Source organism: Protopterus annectens, chromosome 6.part0, assembly GCF_019279795.1.
Source record: "Protopterus annectens isolate FY-2018-M chromosome 6.part0, PAN1.0, whole genome shotgun sequence".
Lineage (NCBI taxonomy): Eukaryota > Metazoa > Chordata > Ceratodontiformes > Protopteridae > Protopterus > Protopterus annectens.
In genome coordinates, this window is record NC_056737.1 from 715,229,785 (window position 1) to 715,239,975 (window position 10,191).

At 39.3% G+C, this 10,191-nt stretch overlaps 1 non-coding gene across 1 annotated transcript; it reads left to right on the top strand.

Moving 5' to 3' along the window:
* The first annotated feature begins 302 nt into the window (after positions 1-302).
* On the top strand, positions 303-374 carry TRNAG-UCC. The gene has a single exon. It is a non-coding gene; the product is annotated as a tRNA-Gly (tRNA).
* Positions 375-10,191: the final 9,817 nt, after the last annotated feature.

Below are 10,191 nucleotides of genomic sequence, written 5' to 3' on the forward strand. Positions count from 1 at the left end.
CACCACCACCAATTGTATTTTCTTACATTCTACTTCCGTCTCGATCAACAATGTTATTGTACTATTGTCAAATGTTTGGTCCCCTTCCACAAAACCACACTAATCCATATTTATCAGTTTTGGCATTAATTCTGCCATTCTTTTAGCCATTATAGACAAACACTTTATAATCATGGTTTAGTATTGAAATGGGCCTGCATAAAACTGGATCTAATGAATCTTTGCCCTCTTTAGGTATTACAGCTACCACCACTTTCTTCCAGGATGTTGGTACTTCTCCTCCTGTTAAAATACTGTTAAAAGCACTGGTGGTATAGTGGTCAGCATAGCTGCCTTCCAAGCAGTTGACCCAGGTTCGATACCTGGCCAGTGCAAGAAGTCTGTACACTTCAGTGGAACAGAATTCCCATACATGTCAAGCGGAGCGCCTCACTGTCCCTCTTCAAGAGAGATCTTGAATGGAAGGTAAACAGATAATTCATCCTGGGGATCACTCCAGTGGCTCTACTTGACAGAGGTATTGGGAACCAAGGTCGTGTGGCACGATGCCAGGATAATCCTATGGGCTAGGCTTGTAAAGGCTCCAGGGCCATTAGCCTAGTACACACCTATGAACCTATAAATCATTCCAGGTCTTTATCAGTTTTTTCCCTCCTAGCCTCCAAATTTCCACAAGAATACCATTTATTCCTGGGGACTTTCCTGTAGATTGGTTATACATCACCATTTTATCTCATCTCCTCTTCCTATCCTGTCAGTAATTGAGCCTCACCTACCTCTAACCTTGGCATATTTAATTCTTCCATAAACATTTCCATTTGTACCTTTTTCTTGATTTCAGTATTTCTGTGCTTTATACAGACTTTCATAGAATTTCCAAAATATTTCTAATACTTCTATAGGATTGTTATAGGCTCTCTAAGCTTGGCGATAGCCCTTTCTAATTTCTGTTGCTTAAGTCATTGCACTAAAGGTTTTTGTACTCTAGAGTTATTACCAAAAAAATTGCTTAACAGCAATGTTTCTAAACTCATGCATATTATTGAGGTACTCTCTTTTCTGTTTAGCATTTTTCATTTGTTCTTCTTGTTCTGAGACACCCCCATTTTGCAATACATGAACATTTGTTAGTCCCTCCAAATCATTCTTTTTATTTCTTAACCATGTCTCCCTTTCTTTTATTTCCACCCTATTTTTAAACTCCAATTTACTTTTATCCCACTCCCTAACTATATTTTTAGCAGAAATGTCTATTTTCTTTACTAGCTCCTGAATAATTACAACTACCCATTTCTTAAATTCCTCTCTTCAGCAGATAGTTGGGAAAGTGCCAGGGTCTCATTTCTATTTCACTGCCCTGTGTTTTTATTTTAGTTATGCTTAGAGTATGATCTGAAATAGTTATTGGGTGTGTATCAAGACCTTCTAGTAAATGCACATGTTCCTGTGAAATGTAAATTCTGTCTTGCCTAGCTCAGTTTTTGATCTTGGGGAATAATATGTAAATTCACTCAAAACTCCTAGTACTGAATCCGCATATTCTGTACCAAATATTTCATAAATTTCTTCAAAAATCTGCCCTCCTTTGTTATATTTCCCTTATGGGCCTCCACAGACACATATTCACTTTTGCAGACTAAATTCCAATCCCCACCTATAAGTAATATTCCTTTTAGAAAGCTGATTATTTCTCCCAGAATTTTCTTGAGTTCCATTATGGCAGTTTTTGGTGGAATATAAATACATGCCAGTCTAATCCTTCTCCCTTGCCCATAGCTCCTTAGTACTACAAATCTACCATTATTATCCTTTTTATCCTCTTCTATCACTATTGGAGCTCCTCTTGCAATTAATATAAGTACTCTTTTCCTTTCTTCCAGGTATTCTGCTGAATAACCAGCCAAAAAAAACTTTTATCAAATTCACATGTTCAGTTCTTTCCAGGTGTGTCTCCTTTTGCATAGCTCTTTGCACATTTCATTTTTTTAATATAGTTCACCACTCTTTCTTTTTTGTATTTATCTGCAAGACCGTTGACATTTAAAGGCATTACAAAAAGCATCACTGTCTTGAAAAGTTACTTTTCCCACATTTTGTGTGTAACAGCTTTTTTGTTAAATATCTAGTACCAGCTTTTGTGTTGCATGGCATGCATACACTGTTTGCAGACTGATCTTTTACACAGTTTCTTGTCATCCATTTGAACCTATGTCACATTTTACAAAACATTTTGCTTTATTGAAAGCCTTCAAACAAAAAACATATACATCCCAATACCTCCTAAAACCTATTAACTTTACACAGAAAACGATGCACATCTTCGAATATTGAAGTTTTATTCTCCTAATAGGAACAAATGTTCCAAACTGACAGTCACATACACACACATGCAGACTTCAGATAACCTACAAGAAAGGTTATTCATGTCAAGGTGCATGGCACAGCCTGTGCTTCTACTAAGTGCTGCCTGGCTTTGTATTATCTTTACAACTCTCTCAGCTGGAAAAACACAAATGCTTTCAGAAAACATTTTCTCTATCATTTCTCTTATCAGATGGCCTCCTAGAGACATGAAAACAAGACTCAAAACTGTCAAGCATATATTTGTTTACTAGAAAAAAGCGTTATAATATTCAATATGTTTTTACTTACTTAATTTCTCTTTAAACTTGTCACTAAATTAAGCTAAGGGCTTTAACCTAGTCATTCCTCTATGAAAGAATACGAAAAAGCACATTATTTTTTCTTTTGTCATGCTCTTTTAACCAGATTTTTTCACACTGCAGTGCCTACATTTCTTAAAATTGATCAAGTAGAAAGAGAGAAGGGAGAAAGAAAAAAAGTATTAGCACCTATTTATATTAGTATCTCCATTACACTTAAAAGTAGCTGAGAAAAATTTACTTTATAGCATGCAAAGAAAATCATGCACTATTACAATTTTACTTAATGTTCTCCCTCTTCCCCTCTTCTGAATATTTTTACGAACATTAATGACATGAAGTAGGGCATAAGCCTTAGAGTCAAGTTTAACAAAGTCCAAAAAAACTTGACTATTTCCAGATTTTCTAGTTCTGTCCTGTTTCAAAAGTATAATTACTGCTCTGTAGTCCCGCATTTGTCAACTTCCAAGTTACTGGTTTTATTCCTTTTCATCTCCATCTCCCAAATCCTGTCTCTTGCTTAATTTCTAACATACTCTCGATTCATCAAGTTGTCCCTGGTGCTTTTTTCCCTTCTCTCAAGGACCAGGAAAAGGGGCACAATCTCTGTTTCACAGCTCACTTTGTTGGACAAATGCTTGCATTTGTTCCCTAGCATGTACTTCTAGGAAAAAATATTTTGAAGATTGTCGAGTACAGCAGTTTGAATTTTATGCCTGCTTCTCGACTTTCCCTGAATAATGGAATAAATTTACTCTTCTGCCTGGTGAAGAATGAGTAGTCTTTATCCACTCTCTACTGTCTCCTACTTTTAGCACTTTGTCCTCCTGCCACAGCTTTGTCAGAATTGATTCCTCCTGCTGGTAAGGTTTCATCTTTACTATTACAGGTCTAGGTTGCTTTCTCATAGCCAGGTTTGGAGCATACACAAGATGTGCCCTTTCAATTAAGGATTCCTGTTGTGGAATACCAGTCCAGTTGCTTATTTGTGCTTTCATAAAATGAATTGTTTGCTTATTCCAGCTTCTCTGCTACAGCAGAAAACCTCAGGTTTTCCCTATGTGGTTTGTCCTCTAATTCTATTATTTTTTTTTAAACATGTCTTCTTGTGCAGTCTCGTATTCAGCCAGCCTTTTCTCCATTTCATCCTCTGAGTTTTGCAGTTTTATCACCTTATTTGAATATCTGTTTAAAGTCTCTTCCATTTTTAAAGCCTTTTATTGTTTGAGTTGATATACTCCATCAGTGTTTCTTTCATTTTAATCAGGTCTGTGTGCAGTTGCCTTATGCTTTCCTCTAGGTTACAGGATGTCACATCTGGAGTTTGCACTGCTTTTTGCTGAAAAGCTGCAGTACTTTTCCCAGTCAGTGTTTGCCAGTTTTTGTAGCTGCATTTCCTTCAGGTCCTCTATATTTATTTTTTTCATGGCATCCAGACAGTGCAGCCATTAGTCATTCACTGAAGTTCACCTAGAAATTTAGGTCCACTGGCATTCTCTGCTAAGTTTCTATTTTCACACTGGCAGAGCTAGAATTAAGCTTTAACTTAATGTGCAGCAATCTTGAAGTCTCTCTTCAGATGAATTCTTAAACAAAAAGGTTGCTGTGCTGATAGCAACTTAATATGAACCATGCCTTAATGTGGAAATACCTGCAAGGGCTCCCTTAAAGTCGGATCAAGTTTTATTGAAGATGTTCATAAGAAATGCAAGGACCATTCATATTAATCCTATAAAATGTTTCATATTCACATCCAAGTTTTATATCCCACTCTTAAAAAAAGAGATTCAGAAAAGAAATCCCTACAGAGAACAGACACAAAATAAAGTATGATGATATAAATACTAAACTGTGCATAGCTAGAGAGTTACCAAATAATGCTGCAGTTACTAAGAATACCATTAAGTCTATTACAGCTACTTACCTTTCAAAGCAAAACTATGATAGCACTAATAAAAGGGCAAATTAAACATTTTGACAAATTAATTAGATGGTGTACACTTCATAATACCCGCTGGTGTAGCATAAACTCTTAATATCATAAAGTTCTTTACTTCTGTACTAGTCAGAGTAACCTGCAATTACCTTTTCATAAAGGTTTTCCCAAATATATGCATGTGTTTTTCTGATCGATAAGCGATCTTGTAGGAACTTACCTTTGAGGAAAAAACTTAACAGCAACTATACATATGTAATCCCTAAACATCATGTCAAGTCATATTCTACAACTGCGAACTACACCAAACCACCACCTAATTTGGCGATATTAATTGCAATGGAAGCTTGCTGTGACACCTGTTTGTTTTAACCAAGAAAATCATTCTGGGAATCACTTAGTATAGCTGAAGGAGTTAGCATGCTGCTTATGCTGAACAAAATACTCTATATCCCATTTAATAAAATGGTCTAAGCAGGAAATAGAAAATTAGCTACTGCCCCATTTATAGGTGGTTACTTGGCTAATGGCACAACAGCCTTTACAAGTCTAGCCAATAATATCCAGGATATATTATATCTTAATTCCCCAAATATGGGGTGGGGTAGTATCAGGGTAATGAGTCTTTGGGTGATGGAGTCCCAAGTTATTTTACAGACTGCATAAGTCTGTAAGGGACATGGGCAGTACACAGAGAGTGAATTTATGGTTCCTCATCCATTTATCCAAATTCTTTTTGAAGAGAGTGAGAAACAGGCTTTGTTGTACAAAGATAGGAACTTTATTCTACAGACAAGGTAACCTTTGGGATATAAATCTGTCTCTTCAGCAAGTGTTGCTAAGAGTTACAAATAAGGTTCAGGTCTCTGGAACACAATCCTCATATAATTTTTTTTGTGAAAATGTAGCACTTTCATCAAGGCTGGATAAAAGAATGCCTTGTAGGCTAGCACAAGTCCCCTCTCGATAAACAATACGAGATGGAGTACGGGATAGTGCTTTTAGTTGGTCTGCATAAGACATCGGTCTTATGCTTTGAATTTTTTTTCAGTGAGAAACCTCTGGGTCGGCTCCAATTACAGTAAGTGTCTGGTTATGCACATGCAGAAGGAAGCATTGTACTTTATTACTGGCCTGAAGACAGCCCATTATCGGGCTACTTTTTGAAACTCTCCAGCAATGCACATGGTATGCATTACAATCTCATCCATTAATGTTGGCTTCAACCATAGCTTGATGATTCAAGTTATAGCTATTCTGATCACTGACCTTTTTAGCTAGAAGCTGTTTAGTGCAGCTTCATTTTTCAGGTATTTGCCTTTAAGAAAGGCAGTGCATCAACAAATGTTGTGAAGGAGTATGCAAACAGCCTACACGTGTGCATATCATCACAGAATAGGACACAATGTGGCAATACAATGCATCACAGTCATGTACTACTTCAAGCTACAATGGTTTGCACATTTTCAACCTTTTTTCTATGACAGTGAGCATTTCTTATAATGTAGGATGCTTTCATAAAGCATTGTGTGCTAAGGAGAAAGGGTGGTAAGTAGTAGTTCTGCTTGCCAAAACTCTCTGCAATTCATGATGGATTGTACACAATGGACTAAGACTTTGTCACCTGTATGCACAGTACACCATCCACATATCCCATGTTAAATACTTGTTTCCCTCAACTCATACATGACTTGCAAAAAAGTAAATTATCTGCATATTGGCTGTCCCTAAGCAGCAACTCCAGCTGCCAACAGCCAGATAGTGCATGTCTGTGAGCACGGAAATCCTCATTTCCCACTATGCTGCTCCGCATAAACAGTTGAGAAGCATGCAAGAGGTAAAGTAAGCAGGCAAACCTATTATACTTGTCCTGCTCACCCCCCCCCCCCAACACACACACACACACTGGTGCTGCTGAGGTCCCATGGGAATTGCAAAGCACCAAATCCCCTCATTACTGTACTATGGTAGTCAGCATAGTTCAATAATCATTTTCAGACTATTATGACTTCTTAGCAGAATATGGAATGGCAAATAACCCTGTTGCTTTTGCAGATTTATGGAACATTCACTCTTTTAGACAAAAAAAGTCAGCAAAAGAAGCAATTTCTGTTTGTTCCAGTGCTAAGGGATCTGTGACAAATACTAGAGCAGGGAACTGACACAAATCTGTAGTTTACTATAAATCACAAAGCAATGATATTCACCTTGACTTTCATTTTTACAACAGAGTGGGCATAGTTACAGACTTGAGAGAACAAAATGTGTCAACTTCTACTCATTTCAAGAAAGCTTAATTATAAATTATGTACTCACCATAACTAGGCATCTGTGCTGTCCATTTTCATTATTCCTCACTAATTAATGGGTCCAGATATGATCACTGGATCCAACTCTTGAGTTCCTCCCTCTATCCATAATGCCCCTACTCCATTCCTATTGCCTCAGATTCAGTTTGCTGCTATATTTCCCAATAACCGAAGAGAAACAGATATAGCCAGATAGAAAAAGACGGCTCAAACCTGGAACTGTAGGCTCCAATCACAGTCCAATAGGTCCTTCCAAAAGAAAAATAGATGGGGGTTGGATGAGGAGGGGAGCTGAGGAAGAATGAAACTTAGCAACACAGATGCCAAGTTATGGTGAGTATATAACTTATAATCTGATGTCCTTTTCATTTTTCCCTCACTAATGGGACAGAATCCCCAACTACACTGACCCTGGATGACCCTCATGGAAGGATATTCCAGAGTACTGCCAAACCAAAACAGGCTCTATTTCTAGATAGGATGTCCAGTGTGTAATGTGACACAAAGATATGAGACTTGGACCATGTAGCTGCTGTGCAAATGTCATCAACAGACGCCCTTAACCAAAAAGCCAATGAAGTAGCCATTGAACTGGTTGAATAAGATTGGGGAGGTTTTGGTAATGTCATACCTTGTTGAGAGTAAATCAAAGAGATATAGTGTAATCCACTTAGCTAGGATAACTTTAGAACTAGTTGGCCTAGTCAATTTGGAGAATAAGATACAAAAAGTCTTTCTAAACTGTTTTGTCCTGTGAAGGTAAAAATGTAGTTGTCTTTGCACATCAAGGAGATGTAGCATTTGTTCTTTTATTGGAAAAATTTGGAAAGAAAACTGGCAAATGAATGCATTGGTTGCTGTTATTTTCCGGATGTGACTTTAGGTATTAAAAAGGAAGTTATGTCTTACCATAATGTTCCATCTGAGTTGTTGATCTTCTTCCAGTCATCACTGATGGGTTTGGTTCGGAGCGCTCGGAACCAAGTTGGCCTTATACCAAGCTTGCGTGCACCAAAAACTCTCGAGCTAAGCTGCTACCCACAGTGCCCTTCACTCAGTTACCTCAGATAGAGTTTGCATGCAACACATAGAAGAAACTAAGTCAGAGGCCATCTCTGCGCAGAAACCCTGAAACACCACAAAGACCCAGAAGATCCGCCAGGAGCCTTCGGTGGGAGGGTGTGATGACTGGAAGAAGATCAACAACTCGGATGGAACATTATGGTAAGATGTAACTTCTTTATCTGAAGTTGTTAATCTTCTTCCTATTCATCACTGATGGGACAGAATCCCAAGCTACTTGGAGAACCTGGGTGGCCCTTATGGAACATAATGGAACATTATGAAAATATTCCTGAGAACCACTGAGTCAAAGGCCGTTCTTCCACTGGAGATCTGATCCAAATTGTAATGCTTGATGAAGGTATGGGGTTTAGCCCAAATGGCTGCTGCACAGATGTCATCTATGGAGGCCCTGGAGTGGAAGGCAACAGATGCTGTGATAGCTCTAGTTGAGTGAGCTTTGATTTGATCAAGCTTAGGTTCATTTGTAAGCGAATATGAGAATGTAATGCAATCCCTGAGCCATTTTGACAAAGTAACTTTAGATACTGCACACCCCATTCTAGGACCAGAAAAGGAAATGAAAAGTTGGTCTGACTTACAGAAGGACTTACTTCTGTCCAGGTAGACACGTACATGTCTATGAACATCCAATGAATGCAGGCAGTATTCTCCCTTGTTTGAATAATTTGAAAATAATACAGGGAGTTCAATGGACTGGTTAATACAGAAGTCAGAAACCACCTTGGGAAGAAAGGATGGATTAGTACGAAGTGATACTCTGTCCTTATGGAAGATCAGATAGGGGCTCTTGATGCATAAGGCTTGCAACTCAGATATTCATCTGGCTGAAGTGACCGCCACCAAAAACAAGGATTTCCATGAGAGGAATTTTAGATCACATGTTGCAGCAGGTTCAAAAGGGGGTAGAGAGAGGGACTGGAGAACCCGGGAGAGATTCCATGCCTCCACCGGCTGTCTGATAGGAGGTCTGCTATGGAAAATTCCCTTGAGGAAGGTCTTGCAAAGTCAGGAGGAAATAAGTGGGACTCCATCTGAACTATCATGGAAGTTGGAAATAGCTGCTAAATGGACTCGAATGGTGGAAGCTGATGCACCATTGTCAAACTCAGAAAGATAGTGAAGAATATTAGTACAGGAGTTGAAAACAGATTTAGCATCCGATTATGTGACAAGAGAGATAATCTTTTCCATTTGTCCCTGTAAAGTTTTCTGGTGGATGGTTTATGAGAGGCCAGAATAATATTACGGACAGATGAGGAGAGGGTTTCCTGCCTGGCAACTAACGGAAGTGGAGAAGCCAAGCTGTCAACTTGAGAGTAGATAGATTCAGGGGAGTCAGCCCTTGTGGGTGAGATATGAGGTCCTGACGAGTGTCCACGATACAAGGAGGTTGTAACAGGTGAGGTCGGAGGAAGGAAAACCACACTTGACGCAGTCAGAAAGGGGCAATGAGGATCACTTTGCTTCTCAACCGAATAGCTTTCCTTAAAAAAGGGGGATCAGAGGTATTGGAGGATAAGCATAAAGGAGACCTGCGAGACAATCGTGAGTCAAAGTGTCTCTCTGTGACTCCCCGTGAGGGGGAGAGAGGGCAAAGTAGCTGCTATATTTTGTGTTTGAGGGGGAGGCAAAAAGGTCGCAGCATGGCTGGCCCCAACGGCTGAAGATTTCTGCAGTCATGCTCGGATTGAGAGACCACATATGAGGAAGGAAGATGCATCTGCTCAGCTTGTCTGCAATCACACTGGAGCTCCCCGGGATATGCGTTGTGATCAGAAAGCGGTTGGAAGGTATCGCCTAAATACCAGATTCTCATGGCCTCGCGACATAGGGGATAGGATTTCATCCCTCCCTGTTTTTGTACCAGATGACGGACATATTGTCCGACTGGACAGCAATCGTTCCTGATGGAAGGAGCAGATGGAAAGCTTGCAACGCCAATAGTACTGCTCTTAACTCCAGGACATTGATATGCAAGTTGACCTCTATGATGCACCACATGCCTTGAACTGACTTTCATTGGAAGTGGCCCACGCTATCAGGGAAGCATCCGTGGTCACCGTGGCGCCGGGTTGAGGATCCTGGAAGGGACGGCATCAAAGAATTTTGTCGGTACTCATCCACCAGAGGAGATCTTGTTTGCAGGAGTTAGTGATGAGAATCTGAGAGCTCAAGGGATGAAGATTGGATATCCACT